We start from the raw sequence: 22,967 nt of genomic DNA, 5'->3' as shown, positions 1-22,967 counted from the left end.
GTCACGCCTCTGGTTAAAACGTGTGATTACTTTAATTGCTTGTTTTAGAAGCTTCAACCACAGGTAAAGGCACCCGCAGCCCCAGTTAGATTAAGTCGCTGGGACTGGGGGAGTCACTTCTCAGCAGAGTGCTTGCCTGGCATGAGCAAGGCCCCCTTGTTCCCCAACACTGCACAGAAAACAAAATGGTCGAGCTGTTGATGACCTACAGTTTGGCTCCTCCATTTTGTCTGAAAGAAAATTTGCTTCCCCCTTTCAGGAGACGTTTGTCCATGTTTTTGTTGTTGTTTGTTTTGCAGTGCTGGGGAGGACACCCAGGACCTAGGATGGGCTCGCCAGCCCCTTGCCAATGTATCTTTACTTAAGCTTTTATTTTGAGATAGAACGTGGTGGATTGACGCTCTGCCGTGAGAGTTGACTGTGTGCCCTTTACCCGCCCAGCAAGTGCCTTGCGAAGCTGGAGCACACCACCGCTAGGACACCCTCATTGATTCCGCGGAGGCTGGAGCATCTCCACCCGCCAGGGTTTCCCCACAGTCTTCCAAGGCCACACCCCTCCCCACTCCTCCTCCTGGCAACCACTAATCTGTCCTCGTTGCTACAGGTTCCCATTTTAAGAATCTATAAAATTAACATAGAGTATGCAATCTATAAAGCTTGGCTTTTTCACATACATAATTCCCTCGAGATTCATCCAGATTTTTGCCTGCGTCAGTGTCTTGTAGGTTTTACTGCTGAGTAATACCCCACGGCATGGGAATGTCAGTCTGTTTAAACCTCTGCTCACTGGAGGAGATCCGGGGTGTTTTCCCTGGGCGGGGGGACGGTATTATAAATAGAGCTGTTATGAATATCCACATACAGGATTTCGTGTGAACATGTTTTCATATTTCTAGGATAAATACCCCAAAGTGCAATCACTGGGTTACACGGAGAGGCATGCTGAATTTTATGAGAAATCACAAAACCACGTTCCAGAGTGGCTACACCACTTGACACGCCCACATGTAATACATAGCGTGTGGATGTATGTTACGCGTCGATGTACGTTACGTAGTACGTAAGGCCGCTGCCCTGCAGTCCAGTAAGCCCCTTCAGGGACTCTATCCTCAGGCAACAGAGTGACATGGAAAACCAAAAGGTAAAACTGCTTTATACAGTTGACTGTTTGGGCTCTGTGAAAGGGCATAGGGCAAGTTAGATGGCTATTTTATATTTAGGCCTCGGAGGGAAACAAATTGAAGTGATATTTATAGAAAAGTGTAGTCAAGTGGAAAACAACAATTGGCCTGTTTCTCAGCAGCGATCCTGCTAAGAAGCATTTTTTTGAACATACAGTCGAGTCCTTGGTACCACTGTGCGCAAGCACTCTCCAGGGAGAAAAAGAAGCCCAGAGGTTGAGGGGAAAACCTTCATAAATACATGACTAACTGGGAGGCTAGAGGTAGGAGACTCCTGGGGCCTGAGCCCATTTTTGGACTGGTAGATGGGCCAAGGGTCCCAGAGAGCCTCCTGCATGTGACATCAAGAGGGGAGCAGCTGGTGTGGCAGAGGGTAACCCCATGAGGAAACTGGGTGAGAAGGAGGCTTCATCCACCTCACAGTTTATGGGAGGCCCAGCCTCGGAGGATCATCAGCAATTCCATCTTCCTCCAGGCAGGACCCGAAGAAAACCTTTCTCAGCAATTGCATTTTTCAAGGACTTTGAAATCATTTTATTCTTTTAAAAGCAAAAACAGCATCCCAACTAGCTAGCATCACAGGGGAAAGATCTTAATAACATTTTCTGTATCTTTAGGGTCTTTGGAATTTGTTGTTGTTCTACTTTCAAGAAGCTCAATATACAGACATCTGATGCAGTGACCACCTGGGTCCTGAGCAGCGTGTCCGGGGAACTGTACTGCAGAAGCATCCATCAAAGACGTTCTCGGAGCAGAATTCAGTTCATTTTTAAAAAGATCACAAACAGGAAATGAACTCCCAATTGAATCTGTTTCCTGCAGGAGAAGAAAGCAGTCAGTTTAGTGTGCGTCGGGGCTGCCTTTCCCAACCCCAAGCCGGCCTTTTGCTGGACCAGCTGGTGGGGAGAGGTGGAGCCTCCTCCAGACACCCCAGGTGTGTGTGCCCTCTGTGTCTGGCAACTGGAAGCTTGGGCCTTGCATAGCTAGAGAAGGAGATTCAGCAACTTCAGCCCTTGGTATCCATTTCTGAAATCACAAATTGGTTGACCTATTTGACACCTTTCCTTCCTGGTGGAGAAGGAAACCTTCCTGGTCACATTTCAGAGCTAAGTGGGCTTGGGTTCAGACCCTCTTCCTGCTGTGGACTGGGATGTCTTGGGAACCAGGAGCACCTCACCTCCCTGGGCTCCAGGTGCTCCCCTGGAATTAGGACGCTGGTCCAACTCCCAAGCCTGCTGTAAGGACCACAGGAAGGTGTGATTGTGGCATGAGCCAGAGGGGCTTGAGGCACGGGGTTGCCATGCCTGTTTGTCACCTCGTGTGGCTGCAGTTCACAGGTCGCTGGGGAGTCCCAGGCTCACTTTCCTCCAGATTCATCCGCTGACTTGTCAAGTATCTGATGAGCTCCCCTGGGGCCCAGCCACCTCTCAGCACTGCAGACAGAGCACGGAGGTGCCAGGAACCCAAGTTCAGGGGTGTCACCTTCTGATCCAGGGAGAGGCTGCAGCATGTCACGTGCCGGCCATGACCCGACCCAAGGAAGATTAAGCAAAGGCCAAGTCAGGGAGAGTGTGCAGCAAAGGACAGGCTGGGTGGGCTCTGGGGAACAGCGGTCTTGCCAAGGGGAGGTTCAAGCCTAATCTGAACAGCAGGCGGGAGGGATCGGCAAGGTGCTGAGCCATGGCCAGAGGCAGGTATTCAGACGAGCCCTGGCGTCCCGGCTGGGTCATTCCCACTGGGAAGGGCCCCAGGGGGTGGGCCTGCACTTCTCCCCGTCCGTCCCCTCCAGCTGGAGTACAGCCCTGGTGGCAGGGCCTTGATTGGGTCCTTCTCTGTCCTCTGTCATCTAGGGCAGCATTTCTTTCGGAGAATTTTTCTCCTTCACAAAAATCAGGTGAGTTGTGCAGGGAAAAAGGAAGAAAGTTAGACAGGTTGGCCTCCAATCCGTGCCTGTGTCTCCCTGCAGGGCCCCAGGGACCACCCCAGCCCCGGCATGCATTTCCCTCCTGCTAACCCCACACCAGAAGCCATGCTCCCCTCCAGATGGGAGCCCTGGGGAAGCTTTGGGACTGCTGGCCTCCTCCAGCCTCAACAGTCCCTCCCAGACTCCTGCTGGGTCTGGGGTTGGTGCCTTGGCCACGAGGCTGTGGGCGTAGAGAGGATGTTTGAGGGCACAGGCCTACTGCTCTCCACCCTCCATGCTGGTCCGTCTGCCGCTCCTCCTGTCCCCATGACTCCTCGAGCACAGTGGTGCCCCCGGTGCTTCTCCAGGCCTCAGGGGGTCGGGTACAAAGCCACTTGCTGAGCGTTGATTTAATGTTGACTGAGGGACAAAGGCCACGAGGAGAACGTCTGCAGATTCAGAGCCTGCCGGTCCCTTCACAGTGGCCAGTTCTGCACCTCTGCCGCCTCCGTGTCCAGGAGCTACCTCTGCTTCCTAGTTGGGAACAGACAATAATAACTGCCGAACTTTCTGGGTGGGGGCACATCTGGGGTTCCACAGTCTGAGGTGCAGAGCTTCTTCCCAGGCCCTGAGCCCACTTTTCTCACCCTTGTGAAGGAGGAAAGAAGGGGGCGTGGTAGACTCCATGTGGCTGTTGGGACAGAAGGAAGCAAAGACCCGTGGGGTCCAGACAGACATGGTGTCCTGAGCCTGGCACTGCTGCCTCCTGTGGGAGCCCGGCATCCTGTGGGCACCAACACCAGGGCACCCACACAGCCATCATCAGCGTCCTCGCTCCCCCAGGAACGCAGACAGGCTGCAGAGCTCTCTGTGAGCTGTGGTTTTCCAAAGACTCAGCGAGCTCTGTTGGCTTGTTTGAGACACAGCGTGAGAAAGCAAAGCAAACCGCATCCGTGGAAAACCCACCCTCCAACGCCGGCGGAGGTGCGGCCACCTGTCCAGGGCCAGTCATTAGCTCAGAATCCATTGTGCTCCAAGGACCCAGTTCTGAGCCCTGGGCAGACATCGGCTCGCCCTGTAGACAGAACGTGAAGCAGGATGGAGATGAAAGCAGCTCTGGCGGCCTGGACGGGGCGGGCTGGGGCTCGCCGTCCTGGTGCTGTGCGGTGGAAGCACTAGCCCACTTCCAAACGACAATCAAATAAAGAGTTTTAAACAAGCCTCTTCTAGAATGTTGGCTTACCGGGGAGGAAAAGAACTGCTGTATCCTGCCAAATGATTGCAGCGCCTACAAAACGGGAAGGTCGCTTTTCTGCTGAAATGTCATGGTGAGATTTTTTAAATAGATTTCCCGTGCAGTTTTAATAATGTCGAGGTTGAAGATAAGGGGGGAAAGTACTTAACGAGGAATGTGCAGCCAAAGCGCTGCTGTTAAAGTGGACTTCAGGAGCACCTTTCCTGTGTCAGTGTGACACCTCGCCCTGGGGACTGCTAATATCTTTGCATTTTCTGTGCTCATAATTGATAACAATCGGCCCTCAGCTCGAGGCCCACAGAACTGCTTCTATCTTCCTGCTGTATTTCATGAAAATAGTCCCCAGAAACTTTTGGAGGAGGGAGAGGGAGGCTGGTAAGCACTAAGATACTCAATAAAATTCACCAAGTCTGGTCTTTGGTGGATGTTCCTCAGTGTCCATTCAAATTCTCTTGAACTGACCCCACAACCCAAAGCCCATGGCAGGCAGGATGGGACCTTGGGACCTGACTCTCCTGGTGGTGTAGATTAGTATTGGAAACCCATGCCCAGCTTGTTCCTGGACTCTGAGCCAAGGGCGCCTGGGCAATGGCAGCTGAGAACTCTTCTGGCAAGGTGTCTGCCAGTCTCTAACTGCTCCATGTGGCCTGGATCCTGCGAGTGTCTCAGTGACTGTCTAGTGAATCCCCTTTCTATCTGACCTGAGTGAGCTCATCAGGACGCTTTCTCAGGACAGTTTATTGCTGCTACTTAAGGTGCGTGGAGAGGCCCACGGTGGAGGGAGCCGTGCTCTCTGCAGTGCTCCTGGCTTCTGGTAACAGGGTGGGGTGGGCATCTCCCATAGATTTAGCTTTCAGCAGTCATTTCTGCAGCTGGGGAGGTTGGAGAAACATTTTCCTGCTGCCCCATCTCTGCTCCTTTCTCTTAGATGAGTCCAGTCACGTTAGCTTGGCCAGTTCTGCTTGCTCAAGCCTCCCTTGTCTTCCAAGAAGGCCGTGGAAGCATTGTGTTGTAAAGTGTGGAGGGGAGAATTTGGGAGTGGCTGTGGGGTTGTCCCCACTGAGTTGAGCAGCTTCCTCTCAGCAGGAAGGGCCCAGGTAGGACAGTGGAAGCCAGGAGAGAGGAGCAGTGCTGGGCGCACCCTCGGCCCCCTCCTGCTGTGCCAGAGCTCTGAGCTCCAGCCTTGAGTCTCTTCTCTGAGAGCAGCTCCCAGCCCAGGGCAGCAGGGGGGAGGCACATGGTCACGGGTGCCCACCACGCACCCCCACTTACAGATCTGCACCCTCCCTGTCTTCCTCCTCCTCCTTCTCTCCTCAGAGGTCCTGGCTGTCACAAACGGCAGTGCCGTGTCCTTTCCTGGTTTTAAACCACGTTTGCCGTAGACGTGATGGTTCATGGCAAACACATAGCATCTGTCCCTCGTGAGTCTCCATGTGACCTAAGTGGTGAGGTGCTGCTCACGTGGCCCAGACGCCTTCCTTCCTCTCCCTCATCCTCGGGACCTGAGCTGCACTGTGGGCCTGAGACGTACCCGTGCTGGTGGGCGCAGCTGCAGGGCATGCGTGTTGACCGCCACGTCCCCAGCTGCACTGTGGGCCTGAGGTGTACCCGTGCTGGTGGGCGCAGCTACAGAGCATGCGTGTTGACCGCCACGTCCCCAGCTGCACTGTGGACCTGAGGTGTACCCGTGCTGGTGGGCGCAGCTGCAGGGCATGCGTGTTGACCGCCACGTCCCCTGCTGCACTGTGGGCCTGAGACGTACCCGTGCTGGTGGGCGCAGCTGCAGGGCATGCGTGTTGACCGCCACGTCCCCTGCTGCACTGTGGCCACCACCTGGGCCTCTCTCCCCGCTCAGGGGTCCGGGAGCCATTTCCTCTCCTGCCCCCACAGACAGTGCGGACGGGCACTCCGCCTTCCGTTAAAACCCAGCACCGCCTCTCCTGTCGCCTCAGAGCTGTACTTACGGAGCAAAGCCTTTCAACACGCGGCGTCCTTTACCAGATTCGCCCTCTCCGATCTGAGTCCTGCCAGCCCCGCACGGAAGTTCCTTTCTCCACGTCTCGGGCCATTCTTCACATGAAGCACGTCGGCCTTTTATCCGCGCTAACGCTGGGCGAGAAGGGTCCCTCTGGGCTTCCGGACACGCATTCTTCGCGGGGAGCGGGGAGCTGCACGTCTCCTGCGGCTGGTCCTCACGGGCTCCCTCCTCTGTGGATGGTCCGCGGGCGTCTGGTCACTCCGTCCCGTCAGTCCTCGCCTGCTCCGCCTGCCTGGGTGTGCCCACTCCCAGTGCTCAGGGCACCGTGTTCCTCAGCCACGTGCGCCATCGGTGGGGAATGAATCCCAGCGTCTTTGGCTTTGTTGATGAGATCTCGTATTTCATAGATGTTTACGATTGAAATGGGTAAGTTTGTCCTTGTTTCCTTTGCGGCTTGTGTCTTTTAAGTCTACTTCAGTAGTTTTTTCTCTATTCAGAGTCAGGACACAGCCTCACGCATGGCCGAATCCCACGCTCCCCTCTCCCGTGTGCGCCTGAGCTCCTGAGGGCTTTCTCTGCTTTTCCTGGTGTGCCAGAGGCGAGGAGGCGGTGGTGCCAGCCTCAGGTGTGAGGCCGACTCCCTGGAGCTCCTCCGCCCTGCACCCAGGCTGCCTGGGCCCCTCTTCTGCTCTGGTCTCCTGTGTGCTCGCCCTTGATCTGATCCCCAGGAGGCTGTGTTCTACACAACAACTGATAAGCAAGGCATCGTTCTGAAACAGCAAGTGGTCCTTTGCTTGGGCTTTTCTTGTGTCCAGAAAGTTCCCAGGGGCTGGGGATGTGGCTCAGTGGTGGAGCACTTGCTAGCACATGAGGCTCAACTCCTAGCATTGAAAATAAAATCCCTTTTACGGTTAATTTGCTGGAAACTTTTTTAAAAAAAGTATACTTGGATGCTGAGTCTTATTACATAATGTGTATCTATTGATGTGCTTATTATCTGATCTATAGATTCCCCAATATTCAAATAGCGGGTGGCACGCGAGTGTGCCTGGGACAGGTGAGCGGTCTGCATCCAGTCCTGGTGCTTAAGGGAGGATTCTGCACCTGGGCTCTAACACAGGAGCAGGTCTGGGGCCAGTGCTATGGCCAAGCCCATTCTTTGCTGCAGGCCCCAGGCTGTGAAGTCCAGTTCTGGGCTGCTTCTCTGCCGAGGACACCGGCCTTTTCAAGGTGAGGGTGCTCAGCAGGAATCTAGGGCGGCTTCCTCAGACAGATTTCTACCTCCTCACTGTCGCTGACTTCACTCACAGGCATGAAGAGCATGTTGTGGTTGAGCTGACCTGGGCCCCTGGGAGGAGCCACCCCTCCCAGGCCAGGGGCCTCCCTTAAGCAGGAGCAAGCTGTGCCCAGCAGCCATTCTGTTAGGAATGTTCCAGTGTCTTTCAGCAAGTGTTCATTGCACACCAGAACTGACCAGCTGCTTAGAGTGAGCCAGCTGTCCTTCCCAAAGCTCAGGATTAAATGTACACAAACTGAGCCAAGCTGGTGGTAAATACATTGCAGACTTAGACCTTTGGGCAGGATTTTCAAACAGGGCACACAGGATAAAAAATAAATCACTGATGAATCCTATTAAAATATCCTCAGAAAACACAGCTAAAATTTAGTCAAGGATCTAAGAGATGGTCTTAGCAACACTCCCACCAACCCTGGGTCACCTTGCAGGGAGTGAAGGTCCTGAGCCATGCCGGGCCTCCAGCACGTGGCAGGAGCCGACTGTGGTAGTACTTTGCAAACAGCACACTCCCCCCGTTTCCTGAAGTCCAGTTCCAGAACATGCACGGGAGACGCCTGAAGCTAAGTGACCTGAAGAAGAGGCGTGGCCCCAAACTGGTCACTCTAAGTTTCAGATGTGACTTTCTAAAGAGCTCAGAGGGTAACTGCAAAGCCATCTCCAATGCCTGGAGAGCATTTCAGCATTACTCACTTATATTTGCATTTTGGCAAGACCTTTTTGAAAAACCACATTTATTCCATGCTTTGTAATACACCCATGACCACAGGACAACTAAGAAAGAAACCAAAGTGTGATTAAAACACTTCTAGGAAAACTCGGATCTCACTGAAACCCTAGGCACAGCAGCTACGCATGCCAGGGATGAGAAGGATGCTGTGCTCTCCTGAGCCCAGAGGCTGACAGAGTAAGACCCCAAAAACAAGTCCACTTGGAATCTTGGGAACCTGTGCCCACAGCTTCCCTGGGACAGGATCTCTGCAGGTGCCATTAAGGATCTCTACTGAGGTCCTACTGCACTGTGGACATGGGTCCTCCATCCAGTGATGAACGTCCTTATAAAGAGAAGACCTGGGCTCATAGAGCTGGAAGGACATGTGAAGACCCAGGCAGAGATTGGATCCAAGTGGCCGAGCCAAGGAGCACCTGGAACCCGCAGAAGGTGCACTGGCAGAAAGGACCCTGCCCTGGAGCTGGTGGGGGAAGTGCAGCCTGCTGAGAGCTTCATGTCAGATTTCTGTCTACAGAACAGTGAGAGAATTAACTCTTAGAAGCCACTAAGTTTATGCATTTTGTTCTGACACCCCCGGAAACTAATGTAGGTCACGTCTTGTTTGGTGTTGCTACCCTAGGTGATAGGAAGCCAGGAAGAGCAGCGGTGACTTTGGTTGGTAGATCTTGAACCGAAAAAAAGGAAGGAAGCAGAACCGGCAGGCTGTGCTGATGACGTTAAGGACTCTGGTCAAGGGTGAGAGAATGGAAGCCGAGCCAACCCGGAAACTAGGAGCTCGGAAGCGGCTTCTCCGTGTTCCCAAGAGGACACGCACCCCTGGGCTCCCCAGCCGCCACAGCACCCGGCCACTTTCCCATCTAGAACTGGGAACTCCATGGCATTTGGGACCGGTGCAGGCGTCTCTGCTCAGCCCCCATGCCACACTTGACAGCGGACACAGTCAGGGTGCTGACCAGTGTCCAGGATGAGAGGGACTCGAGTCTTCTGGGAGAGGTCGGCACAGTGTGAGAGATCCCTCGGAGGTCCTAAGGCGTGGCCTGGCTAGTCTCCCCGGAGAGCAGCCAGAGGTTCTGGACAGGGATCCAGAGTTTCAGAGCAGAGGTGTCCTGGATGAGCTGGATGCACAGCCACTGCTGGTGTTGGATGAGGGAATCCAGACCCCCCGGGAGGCTGAGAGGGTGCCCCGAAGCCAAATAAGGGGAAAGCCATGCTCCCAAGAAAAAGAAGAAGGCAGAGCGGGGCGGAGCCGGGTAGCAGCAGCCTCAGTTCTGCAGGGCCGAAGCCCCTCCTCACTTTCACCCTCCACAGCACCTGGAGCTCCTGCTCTTGGGTTAAATTGACTCTTTCCTTCAGTTTAATGTTAGATTTTCATGTTTTCTTTCCAGAATGCCAGCAAGAAACATGTCTTCATGCCCTCGGGACTAGGACTGTGCCAGGAATTGGACCAGAACCCCCTGGAAAATCTGTTAACTGTCATGACTTAGGAAGGAGACTTTATTTTTATTTTTTGATAAGCAAGTGCAATAGCCGCTGTGCCCCCCTTCATGCCACCTACAGCCTGGTGGGAGACAGAGCCTTAATCAAGCCACACACAGTGGAAATGTCCCTGAGCCTGGATGAGGAGGCTCATCCCAGGGGGAACCCAGGTCTGAGAGGCGAGTGTTGGGGAGAAAGGCCTCTTCAGTGGGCAAGAGGGGCTGTGCTCACTCACCAGCTCAGGGGCGTGAGTAGCAGAAGCAGGACAAGGACAACGAAGCAGAGGGACAGGCTGGCCGAGGGAGGGGTTTTCGTGCCCCTTCTAGGAGTCAGGAGGTCTCCCGGGCTCAGCCGCCACCTCGCCCCTCTCCTTCCTGGTGTTTCTGGTCATGGCGGCTGGAAGGTGTCTGCAGCCTTCAAGTGGGAGAGAGAAACCAGGCGGGGCTGGGTCAGTTCAACCCTTTGCTACAGTTTGGATGACACGTTTCTCAAATGTCCAACCTGTCTCCGGGCAGGACAGAGCAGAACTGACCCGAAGGTTAGGGCAGCGAGGGGATGGACTCCATGGGGGGACAGAGGCCAAGACGTCCATCCTGCTCCAGCCCCACAGGACATCCGCAGCCCAAGGCAGAGCCAGTGTCCTCAGCAAAATGGGCTTCGGGTCCCTGAGGAGTAACCGAGGCCACCACTGTCACCATGACCCACAGGCCAGAGGTGCCATTGGCAGCAAAGCCAGGGGACACCAGCCCTGCAACCTCCAGAATAGGTCTTAGCCAACTAAGAGCAGGTGGCATGGGAGGGCCTATTTAGGTTTCTTCTCAGACACAAACACCCAACAACAGCTGCAGTTGGCACGTAGTCTGAGGTTCCAAGTGCCGAAAGATTCATCGCCAGGAGTTCACTGTGGTCAGAAGTCTGGGAAAGACTCCCCAGAAGGTAACAGTGAGCTGAGGCCTCAGCAGCGACCAGTGGAGAGCACAGGGAACCACAGGCACAGATACCAATCTGGGTCTTAGAGGAGATCCAGGTAATTCGCACCTCAGGAGATGCCTCGTGATCAGTGGCCTTCACCTGCGCTCCCTGCCCAGCAGCATGGCGTCCTCTGGAAACTTGTTAGAAAAGCGAGTTCTTGGGCTCCACCCACAGCAGCCTGGCAGGGAGTCCTGGTGGCGGAGTCCAGTGCTCTGAACAGAGAGGTTCTCTAGGTGGTGGCAACACCCACTCGAGTTTGGTGCTGGCAGCATTAGAGATGCAGAGCTGCCTGCCGAGACCTGTCGCGGGCAGACGCACGCCTCCCCAGCTGCTGGAGCGTTGCCACTGTCAGCTCGGGGGGGTTCTTCAGCCTAGGGGACCCCTGTGCTCCTGGAGGCTAAGCTACCTGCAGCCCGCTCCCTCCGGCCAGATCCAGGTGACAATGGCCGCTGGCATGCGGTTCCCTTGTCTTCTCTGGTGAGAGCTTCCCAGTGAGCCCGTGTTCTCCCACTTCCCTCCCTCCTCCTAAGAGCACTTTCCCAATAAGCCTCTCGAGCGAGAAGCCTCCCCCGGACAGTGTCGGCACAGCCAGGGAGACACGGGAAGTTGGGGCCTCCCCCACACCTGCCGCGGTCCCGGACTCCAGAGCAGCAGCTCCAGCCTTCCACCTCTTTCCATGTCACCGCAGACTACCCTGAGACTTAAGAGGGCACGAACATCCTCAGACATTCCCCTTGCCACGCTCCCCACGGGGTTCCACCCATCATTAGCAGGTGCAGGCAGTGGTGGCTCTCGGGGAGCATCCCAGCTCCCCGTAAGAGGACTGCCCTCTGTGTGACCAGCAACGCGCCTGTAGGTCACCAGGCCAACAGACGCCTCTCCTGGGACACTGGATTTTGAGTGAGGAAGCGACGTTCTCATGGGGCACGGTTCAGAAGGAGGCGGGGGAAGTATGGAGCATAGCTTCCCTCGGACAGCCCGCTTCTCCTTACCTTCCGTTATGACCGGTTCCCTGGTTACTCCTGGCCACTCTGGATGCTTGGCATTTCTCCTGGAGGTGCTGCTTGGAGCCCCTCTGTGGACATCCCTGGGTACCTGCCCATCACTATCATGCACCCCCTGGGGCTCTTCCCTCACTTTCTCATTCCCCACCTTCCTCCTGAGAGAGCTGCTCTCCCCGAGGAGCTGGGTGCCTCATGTAACCTGGTGTGCGCTGGTTCCTGTCCTTACCTTCTACTTTACTTCTGATTCCTGACCTTCAGATAAGGTCCTCCTTCAAATTTATGAGCTGGTCTCTCCTCTTTGCCCCTATTTTTGGGGGTCCACAACACCCAGTTTTTAACTTCACTTACCACCTCTGAAAATAATGTCCGGACAGGCTTCTGTAACCCAGAAGCCTAGATCCAAAACAGCTCCACGATTACTTTTCCACAAGTAACTTACCACTTCCCTGTGTCCACTTCAGCTGTGGACGCCCCCAGTGGCCACCTGTCTGCTAGGTACCTCGTCTCTCCCATCAGGCTCCATCTCCCGGCAGCCCCTCTCCACTGTGGCAGCTGGCTGCGGGGTGAAGGTTCCAGGTTGGGGCTGGATCATAAATTGAGCCTCTTTGCCATTTCCTCCAGGGTCTTTCACTTTCCCTGTTCCCTGTGGCGCTGAATTAATTGCCTTAAACTGCTGTCGGGAAAAGTTGCACCCAGTGACTACCCAGGGCAGGGGTGCTTGATGCAAGCCAACTGCAACGGGGAGAAACAGACCTGACGCAACCAGCAGGAGGCTTCTCCAGCGTGGGGCGAGCTGGCGGAGCAGCCCTGGGAATGTGACTGACAGCTGGGTTTTCTAACAGGGCTCATGACCTGAGGATCCTCCCAACCCTCACAGAGGGGGAGAAGCCTTAACTTTACAACACTCACATTAAAAGGAGTAGTTCCCAGGTCCTGGAGAAGATATTCTGGGGTGTAGGATTGACTAGGCCTAGGAGAAGACTTACACCTCAAAGGGGTAAGAAAATTCACAAGCTCAGGATCTTACAAGGTCAATGCTCTTAGCCAGGAGCTTTCACAGAGAAGCCTGCTAATAATTGGATCAAGCTGAGGGGTATTTAAGTCCTTCTGTCACCACAGGGCTGACCTGACCATGTAAAAGCCCCTGGCAGTCAGTCACTGCCTAGATCCCCAGCAGGGCTACAGGCTGCCTCTCCCCGGCTCCACCCTGGGCCCAGCCAGGCCCAGAGCAAGGACCATTTCTACTCACACCCACATGACCTGCCCACTCTGTCCCTTTCCTGTAGCCTTTTCTGTTGCCAGGCACTGAATCTCCACACGCCCTTCAAGGCTGTGCCAAGATGGAACTTTCCACATCACTCCTGGTGGCCCTCCAGCTAACCAGGAAGTCTTCCTTCTCTGCTCTCTTCAGCCACATGCCGTGAACTAGTAAGGTGTGGGAGAAGAAGGCAGTGAACCCCTGAGCAGAATGAGCAGGCCGAGCTGAGAACGTCCCCGCCACCATCCAACTCCAACCCGGATTGGGTCGTCCATCCCCGTTCTGGGTTGTGCCTTCAGTTTTAAAACACCAGCGACCTGCCAGAGATCTGCCCCTGGATCACAGCTCACGTAAGCGCCCTGAAGCGCCTTCCCTGCCGAATCCTCTAAAGCAGCCACGCTGCTCACCTCCTGTCTCAGGCCAGCTGCAGCAAGTTGGCCAAGGGCAGGCTCCTGCTGGTGGGGTGGCCGCCCTTGCAGGCCTGCAGCCTCTCCTGTGGCACCCGCATGTCTTCCCCTGCAGTGAGGTCTCCGTCCTTCAGAGTGCACTTAAGTAAATTTCATGACTCGTGAACTTGACCATGGGATGAACAACCTCTGCTGGAAAAGGAATGTTAGCAGGACAAGAGACACGCTTGACCACGCTGCCCAATGCCCGTGGCTTTCTATGGCCAACAACACACACAGGTTCAGGGAAAGACTTATTGCAGGACAAAAACAGTGACTGCCCCTAACTCCTGGGCAGGAGGGTGTGGGGGTGCATTCAGATTCCACGTCTGTGTCAGCAGAGAAGTTAGGGTCTTGTTAGCCAGGGCTTAACGGTGACAGCGGCCCTTGTTTCTTCCCCTGCCTAAGGCGAAGATGATAAATGGATTGCCGAAGGAATCCTGCAGTAAGCTTTTCCGATCCAAGTGTCCCTTGAGCTCACCATGTAACTGCTCACGACTGCACAACCGAGGATATTGATGAATAGTTTTATGACTCATTTGGGCAGATCCATGAAGCCAATTACTTCATAAGGCAGCTTTTCATCACAGCTACCTTCGATCCCCATGGCCGGCTCATTGATTAGAGTTTGCCGAGGAGAGTGAGTGCGACAGTCTGGGATTCAAAGCTGCTGACAGCTGCATCTGAACTTCAGCTTGGTGCTCTCGACAGTGTGCACGAGATTCTTCGGACTGGCTTAATTATCCAGCCATTAGATAAGGGCTAGCAACTTGATGAGAAGTGGAAGAAAATCCACACTAATGTTAGACAGAATACCTAATTCTGAGCTTCTGATAGGATTCATCTGGAACCGCCTGCCCACCCTTTTTATGGAAGAATTTGAATGCTGGATGTAGACACATTTATGCATCATTTGCTCTGTTTGCAGGAGTCAGTTAAATTAAAATTTTAAGCTGGAAAAAATACAACAGTACTTCATCTTGATTTTCCTAACTTAATACAATAGAATTGCATTGGGGTACAGTTTCACGGCAAGAGGAACAGTCTTCAGCTAGCAAATGGCATGTAATCCATGCATACGCTTAATTGGGAAATTAGGTGCAAATAAAATATTTTTCAAACGATGCATTTGTGCAGTTTGCTGTCCTTTAACCTCACATGGATGCATAATTAATAGAGAGATGTGTTCACTTAACTACAGACTTTTGGAGACCGCCTGTTGGTATCCATTCCATCTCAGAGATCCAATGGGATGTGACACTCCATGACATACCACCATTGGAAAGCAGAGTGGTTACTGCTGAGAAAGAAGTTTCTAAGTTAAAAAAAAAAAAAAAGTAAAAAAAAAAAAGGTGTACCTTCCTCTAGTGAGGACATGGAGATGCCTTGGAATCACTGACATTTAGTAGGACTGCAAAAGAGAACCATGCGTAGAAAAATCAGAGCAAGCATGCTTTGCAGAAATACAATTAATTTATTCTAAGAGTTTTAAAATTGCAGCAAGAAATGTGAAAATGGTGCAGAGAGTTTCTGTATATTCCACACATTTCCCTATTATTTTTAACAAACTTTTGGAGATGTGATCCATATAACATAAAATTCACCCACATAGAACACAGCTCAGTGGCTTGTGGATGGAGAGGCATGCAGCCATCACGTGGCCAACTTGGTGCATGTACACCAGAGAAGGTAGGCTGGTCTTCCAGCCCTCACTCCCTCTTGCCTCCACACCCCAGGCAAGCACCGATCTGCTTCTGGCCCTCATAAGTATCCTCTGACTTGACCGCACTTCCTGAAAACAGAGGTCGGCAATGTGCCATCCCTGGTGACTGACTGCTTCCTGCAGGAATGTTCTCCAGGCTCAGTCCTGATATGTGCGTATATCACTACTTCATTCCTCTTTGTTGCCAATTTATGTTCTCTGTCTAAGGATGCCACATTTTATCTAACCATTTGCTAGTTGAGGGGCATTTGTGTTGTATCTATTTTTAGTCCCCTATGAATATCACTACCTTGAACATCAATGCTCAAGGTTCCTGGGACATGTATTTCATTTCTCTTGGGTATATACCTGGGAGTGGAATTGCCAGGTCACACTGTCACCAAAACAGGTGTGAGGAGTTCCTGGAGATGGGTCCTGGACTCAGGAGGAGTAGGGTCATTGACATACGACATAAAATTCAGCACCTGCCAGTTAGAGATGCAGAGAGATTTATGTAGGAAAGCAGATGAACATTCTAGGGAGGACAAGGTTGTTCTGTGGGAGAGAGATGCTTTGGGGGACCCAGGCTCTTCTTTTAAAGGAAACGTGGTGAGGAATGAGCGTGGGAAGGTGTGCACCATCTGTCAGGTGGTCACGAGAGGGCTTATGGGGCCTGGCCATTCCCAAGATCCTTAGAATCCATGCTGAGTCTAAGATTCAGATTTCCCAGGAATTTGGAAGTGACAGGCCTGGGAGAACTAACCTGGGGAGTGGTAGGCCTGGAAAAGTGTGCAGAACTTGAAATAAAATTTTATTTCCTCCTCCTTCCTTTTGTCTCCTTTCTACTATTTTAAAATCCTTCTGTCCTGCCTCAATCTGGCGACTCTGTGCTAGACCTTGGAAGCCCTGCCAGGCTGGCTCCAAGGTGGCCGCCCACCCGTGCCCTCGCCCAGCAGTGCTGGGTGCCCGCCACCCCTCTCACAGGCCCTCACCCTGGCCCACCTCTGAAGGCAGCGAGGCCGTGAGCGTGGCCTGCCTGCATGGTTTGGCTTTGTGTCTGTCCAGTGGCCGATTATCTCTAGGTGTTTTTTGGACATGTTTATGTCTACTTTGAGGAAAGTCTGTCGTGTTTTCGACCATTTTTGTTTTGCTCTCACGCCTGCCGTGTTGGAGGGGTGCGTTCTGTTTCCGTGCTAGAGCTGTGGGGTCATGGGTACAACACAGGCACACACCCTTCCTTACCAGCCAGGCTCCTGTAGTTGTGATATCTAAGAGGTCCTCGACTAACCGGGGACCGGAGGGTCTACACCCATGCTTTCTCCAAAAGGTCGTAGTCTTGGTCCCTACAGGCAGGTTCTGACCCACTGGGTTCACTTTTGTGTGGGGGCAGGAGGTGAGATTAACTCCTTCCTCTGAGGGCTCTACTGGTCCCAGCAGTGTGTGGAAGGGCCACTCAAGCTACCTTGATTTCCCGTGGAAACCCGCCCCACCATGAAGGTATATGTTTCCTCACAGGTTCAGCTTTGTCCTGTCCATCTGCCTATCTGTCCAGGTAGCAGTGTCTCACTGTCCTGATGACGTCAGCTTTGCAGGGGGGTTTGCATCAGGCCTATGAGTCCTACAAAATTTCTCCTATCTTTCAAAACATTCTTGGCTATCCTGGTAACTTACGTTTCCATGTGAACCTTGCTACAGTTTGGCACTTTCTGAAAATCAGCCATCTGGGCTTTAATAGGATTGCCTTGAAGCTGCAGATCAACTTGAGTAGAATTAATAATAATTAATATCAATTACTGTTAACACTGGGTCTACTGGTTTATGAACAGGTATTTTGATAGGATATCTTTTAACAAAGTTTGGTCTTCCAGAATGTTCTATGATTTCCCCTTGTTTTCCTAATGCATTATATGTTACTATCATGAAATACCTGAAACTGGGTAATTTATCAAGAAAGAGGTTTGTTCAACTCACAGTGTGGGACACTGAAAGTCCCCACAAGTTTGACCTCTGGTGAAGGCCTAATGTTGGATGGCATTGTGTTAGGACCACATGCAAGAGGAAGAGGTCGTGTGGCAAGACTAGAAGCGGGTCAGCGGGTCGGGGATCAGGCTGCTCTGTTATAACAGGTCTCTGGAGAGAGCAAATCGATATCCACCAGAAGGACTCCTCTGTGACCTAGGGACCTTTCACCAGGCCTCACCTCTTAAAGGTTCCTCAACACCGGGAACTAAACTTCCAGTACAAGAACTCTTGGGGCACATGCTCAAGCCATGTCAGAACTGCAGCATTGTGTGAATAATGACCTACTTTTGTTTCTACCATAAGTTCAAATGTTAGAACTGAGTTTTGTATGTTTATCTTGTACTCCAGAACTTGACAGAATTAGTTATTAGTTTTAACGGTATGTTAGTGGATTAATTAAATTTTTCTACATTAAAGATCGTGTCATCTTCAAATAGAGATAGTTTTATTTCTTTTCCAGTCTGGAGGTTTTGGCTTCACTGCTTGCTGATTGCCCTGACTAGAACTCCACTACAATTCCAGGTGAATTAAAATGCCAAGAATGGATGGGTATGTTTGGTTCCTGATCTTTTAAGAAAGAATTCAGTCTTTTATCACTAATTTTGAAAAAACAATGGTGTTTTCATAGGTACCCTTTATTGCCCTGAGGAAGTTTCTCTCTAAGCCTAGTTAAATATTTTATCAGGATGAGGAATTGCCCTTTACTGAGTTGTTTTGATGTGTTAGTTAAGAAAATCATGTGATTTTATTCTTTCCTTGATTGTACTAGTTTGGTGTGATGTATTAATTGACTTTTGGAAGTTGAACCAACCTTGCATTCTTGGGGTAAACCCCACTTAGTCTTGGTGTATGATTCTTTTTTAAATATAGAAGAATTTGTATTGCAACTTTTTTGCTGAGGACTTTAACATCTGTGGAAGAGTTTCCTAATCTTTTCTGAATTCAGAGCTCTTTGTGGGCACCTGTTAACATCACTGTGATCTCATAAGAAATAATGTTATATAGTTTCTTGCCTGTGATGTCATTACTTGGTTTTGTTATCAGTATCTTCAATACTAGTCTTGAAATATGAGTTAGGAAATGTTCTTTCCTCTTCTATCTTTTTCAAGATTTTGTGAAGAATAGACTTGTGAATAATATCTTATTAAGTTGTTGGTAGAATTCATCAGTAAGACTGGGAACCAGGCTTTTCATTATAAGAAGTTTATGTTTTAGTTAACTTTATTTTTTACAAGTTTTGTATTTACAGAAAAATTACAAAGAACCCATTCTGATGTGACCCACACCCAATTTGTTAACACAGAGCATGGTTGTCAGGTGGGTTCTTTGCCTCACAAGTTCAAAGAATGAAATTCACAGGCACAAAAGTGAGAATAAATTAACGGGATTTATTAGAGGAAAGAAAAAAAAGAAAGAGAGAGAGAGAGAGAGCTCCCAAAGAGGGAGGAGTCCCAAGAGTGAGATACAAATGGGTGTCTCTTGTCTAGGGTATTTTATGAAATTGGTCTGTCCCAATTGGGGTATAGCCTTCAAAAAGGGGTCAACAACTCCCTGTATTTTGTCTTCTTCAACAAATATGGAGAGAGTAGTTTTCAAGCAGCCTTTAACATGAGGATGGTGTTAGAGTTTGTGGGCGCATGAGGAAGGGCTTCGGAGAGGATTTTGTGGTTGGCTGTGGGTGGGTTTGGGGTAAATGAGAAAGCGACGCTGTGGTTGGAGCTCTCAGGGCAATAACAGGACAGTCTCGTGACCGACGTCTCCTTCCAGGATGCATGGACTCCTTCCCTATTTCCCCTCTCTAGGGTCTTGTCCTATCTGCCTGTGGGTCTACTTCCTGCCTCAGTTTCACTGCTAGTCATATCTTCATTAGCTTGGAACATATGTGTAGTTCATGAACCAACATTGGTGTACTACTTTTAACCAAAGCCCATTCTTTATTCAGTTTACCTTGGCACCGTGACTTAGCTCAACCATTTCCTAAAATGAAACAAATGAAGCCTTAGTCCTGCAAATGATTTACCCGGAAAACAAGTATTCACGCATATATATCTATCCTCTTTGGGGAGATCTTCACCAAATATTAGGACATCAAGAACTTCTGAACATTGAATTGATGTTGGAGATCTGCAGTAAAGATGTGTTCAAATCTGTCCAACAAAGAGATTCCTACACTTATTTGAGTTTGGACACCTTTCTGGGCACCTGTTAACATCACCTGCATGTCATATTCCCTGGAACATGCTTTGGTAAACAATAACCTAAAATATGTTTCCCCACCTAGTTATTCTTTCCTAGATTTTACTAGACCACAATTTTGCTTTGTAGGTTAAAAAATATGATTTGATATTTACTGTGATAGTCACTGTCAAGAGGTCTTACATGTTCACAGAGGCTTTCAATCATGTATTTTCACTCATATGTTTCAGACTTAAGAGGCAACACTAGAGTATCTAACTACTCGGTGCCTAGGAAAGCTCTAGTTTCTAAAGAAAGCAACGCTCATTCCTTCACGCAGCTCACGTTGCTGGACACCCAGGTGTACCCAGGGAGTTCTGAGCCCTGCTTCTGCTCTAAAGGAGCATGGCCAGGCACATGCCCCGCCCAACCCTTTCCTGAGGCAGTGCAGATACTGGATGGTGCCATTCCAGGATTTTAAGGCCTCTCAATCACAATAAAGATGCACTGTCAAAGGGCTGGACAGTTCCATTCTGGGCTCAGAATAAAGCACCTTCAAATCAGAGACCCCCAAGGTATGCTGGAGACCCTCTTGCCCCACATCCTGGCCTCCTCCTGGATTTACTAGTCTTGTTAGCTTGAGCCATTGTGCTGGGTGTAGGAGCTGACTCGTGGGTCATTTTGCCTTTCCTTGACTACCAGCAAAGTCCAGGGAGTTTCATCACCACCTGACCATCTCCTTTCAAAGGGGCCCTGTCCACTTTCTGCCTACTCTGCTATGGCTGCCGTCTGTGGACGCGAGGAGACTTTGGGCCTTGACAGATGCTCTTCGTAGGTTGGGTGACTGATGACTATGTTTGCTACCTGGTGACTTCTCTTATTTGGGAGTGTCTTTGAGAGAATGGAGGGCTTAGTTTCAATATACACAAATGCAGAATTTTTTTCTCCATTCTGATTTGTGCTTTTGAATATTCTGAACTTTAAAACAGTGTTTTCCTGACTCCTGAGGTCATGAAGTTATACTGTGCACCCTGAAAACCTATTGTCATCTGTTCTTCACACCTAGTTTAGACCTGGAGCTCAGCTGCACTACTTTTGGTATTATTTGGACACCGGTTTCCTTTTTGTCAATTGGACCTATACCTGAAACCCCACAGTCTATGTGAGAAGACTTCTCCTCAGCTCTGCAAGGCTCCCGGAATCTGGAGACTCGTGTGCAGGCGTGCGGGACTTCTCTGGGCTCTTGAGTCTCCTGTGGCCTTTTACCCTCACAGAAGTTCCACCTGTCATCACTGACTGCTGCTCTGCTCACCAACTTCCCATGCATCCTGCAGCACAAACAGTCTGACGGGCATCCTCGCATGCCAACTTCATTATTCTGTCCTTGGGAGGCTGTTTCTATTGGCCGTCTTTCCTCCTGGTTGTGGGCCACCTTGTAGATGTCTGGTCATGTTCTGTGAGTTTGCATTAGTAAAGTTAAGTGTAAACGGACTGCACAGGAATCCAGGGCATAGGCACCTGCCACGGCATCTGGGGGAGGAATAATCAGCGACTACCAGCCGATTTTAATGAAGGAAGGATGGTGTGCATCTCTGCCAAGTTAATGGTAGAATACTGGGCATTTCACAATGGACCACAAAGGGAAATGAGCCCCAGGTGCAGGAGAGGCACGAGCTAGAGGAGCCCGTGCTGCCCAGGCTCCCCGTTGAAAGTGGTTCCCCTAGTGCAGGAGGGGCACCACAGAGACCTGGGGACGTGCTGAGCTGAGACAGTCCATGCAGAATTTAAGGGGAAGAAAAGAGCTCCAGAAGTCAGCACAGGGGTTCCCGCGAGTCTCTGAGACCAAAATGTGCGTATGCGGAGTGCAATGCCACCCCACGAGAAGGAGCAGCTCCTTGGAGCGGTGCTAGCAGGGAGTCCAGTTGCCACCCGCCCTGCTTAGGTCTGGCCTTCTCCTCACCCTTTCCCCGCTTCTCCTTTTCCTCTGACCTCCCCCGGGGCAGCCTCCACCATCTGGACAGGAACTGGGGTGTTTCCTTCAGAGCTGGCATGGTGGAAGGGAATGGCTCAGGTCTCATCTGTCTGAAAATGTATCTCCTTCCTCTACCTCACAAGGGCGGCTACTGTGCCGGGCAGGCTTTAGGCTTGCCGGCTATTTTGATTCAGCCACACAACATGTATTTAACCTGTCTGGGGTGTGTGTCTCTTCTGCTGAGAAGAGAGTTGTCAATTTCAGTTAACATCACTCTTTTGAAGGAACCCAGCTCCTCTGGCGATTTTTGAGAATGTTTAAAATTCCTTTTACCTTTGGTTTTCAGAAGATTTGCAATAGTGTACTTTGGTGTACATTTTTTGTTTGTTTACTATGTTTGGTTTGTAAAGAGTCTGGATCTGTGACTTTGGTCTTTTATTAGCTTTGGAAAGCTCTTTGCCAGCTTAATGCTGTTTCTGTCCATTTTCTTTCTCTCTCTCTCTCTCTCTCTCTCTCTCTCTCTCTCTCTCTCTCTCTCTCTCTCCCCCTCCCTCTTTCTCTCTCTCTCTTTATATCCAGCATACCTGCGTGTGTGTGTTCAAGGTCCCCTGTGCCCTATTTTGCACTTTCTACAATTTTTGCTCCATGATTTATTCTTGACATTGACATCTGATCTTTCTCAACCCACTAATCTTTCTGCTTCTAATTTATGTTAAATTCATTGCTGGATTTCTACATGCTTGTTCATATGTTTTTCTATCTTGTGACAGCAAATTGATTCTTTTTCAAAAAAGTTCTGTGTGTTTGGAGATATTCTAAATGGCTTCTACTTCTTGGACTTAATGGCAATCTTCAGTTTCGCCAATTTTGCTTTCCTAGAATTTCTGGATCACTGTTGAATCTCTGCATTTCCTCCCAGTTTCCTGCATGTCATTCTGCTGCCTCGTGTGCCCGGCTATTTTGCAGAATGAGCAGGACATTGTGTTTTCACAGTTGCAGAAATGACTCGGAGGCTGGCGTGCTCTCTGTTTGCAGCAGCAGTCTGGGTTCACCTCAATCCAGTGTGCGGGGCTGAGACAGTCGGAAGCTGAGCTGCAGGCCTGTGATGGCCTGTCCACTCCTGGCTCACTCTGATGCCACAGAGGACCGTCCTGGCCTTCTCTGCTTGCCTTCCCTGCTTCCCAGTCACCCTTCACTACCTCATTTGCTTTCTACTGTATTCTCGCAGAGCTTTAAATGTGTTGTAAGATTGTTCTTGCTGTATGCTTCTGAGGGCTGGCCTTATTCACCTAGCCCACTCTTTTAGAGATACGTTATTCATTAAGAAAGTGTTTGGTGATGCCTCCTATGTCCCAGGATGTCCTGGATGCATGCTGAGGGAACTTGTAGCAAATGCTCGAAGGAAGTCCTGTTTACATGACCAAAGTGGCACGGAACCAGGAGGCCAGTGCCTCCTCTTGCCTCCCCTGCAGCCTGCACGCCAGCCAGGATCACCATGTTTTGTGCCGTGCTGATGAGCTGAGCCCATGGTCGAGTTGTGGCAAGAGGGAAGAACTCATTCGAGGGCCGCTTAAAATGTGGACACGGCTCATGGTC

The sequence above is a fragment of the Sciurus carolinensis genome, chromosome 2 (assembly GCF_902686445.1).
Source record: "Sciurus carolinensis chromosome 2, mSciCar1.2, whole genome shotgun sequence".
Taxonomy (NCBI): domain Eukaryota; kingdom Metazoa; phylum Chordata; class Mammalia; order Rodentia; family Sciuridae; genus Sciurus; species Sciurus carolinensis.
This window is presented reverse-complemented; position numbering follows the sequence as displayed.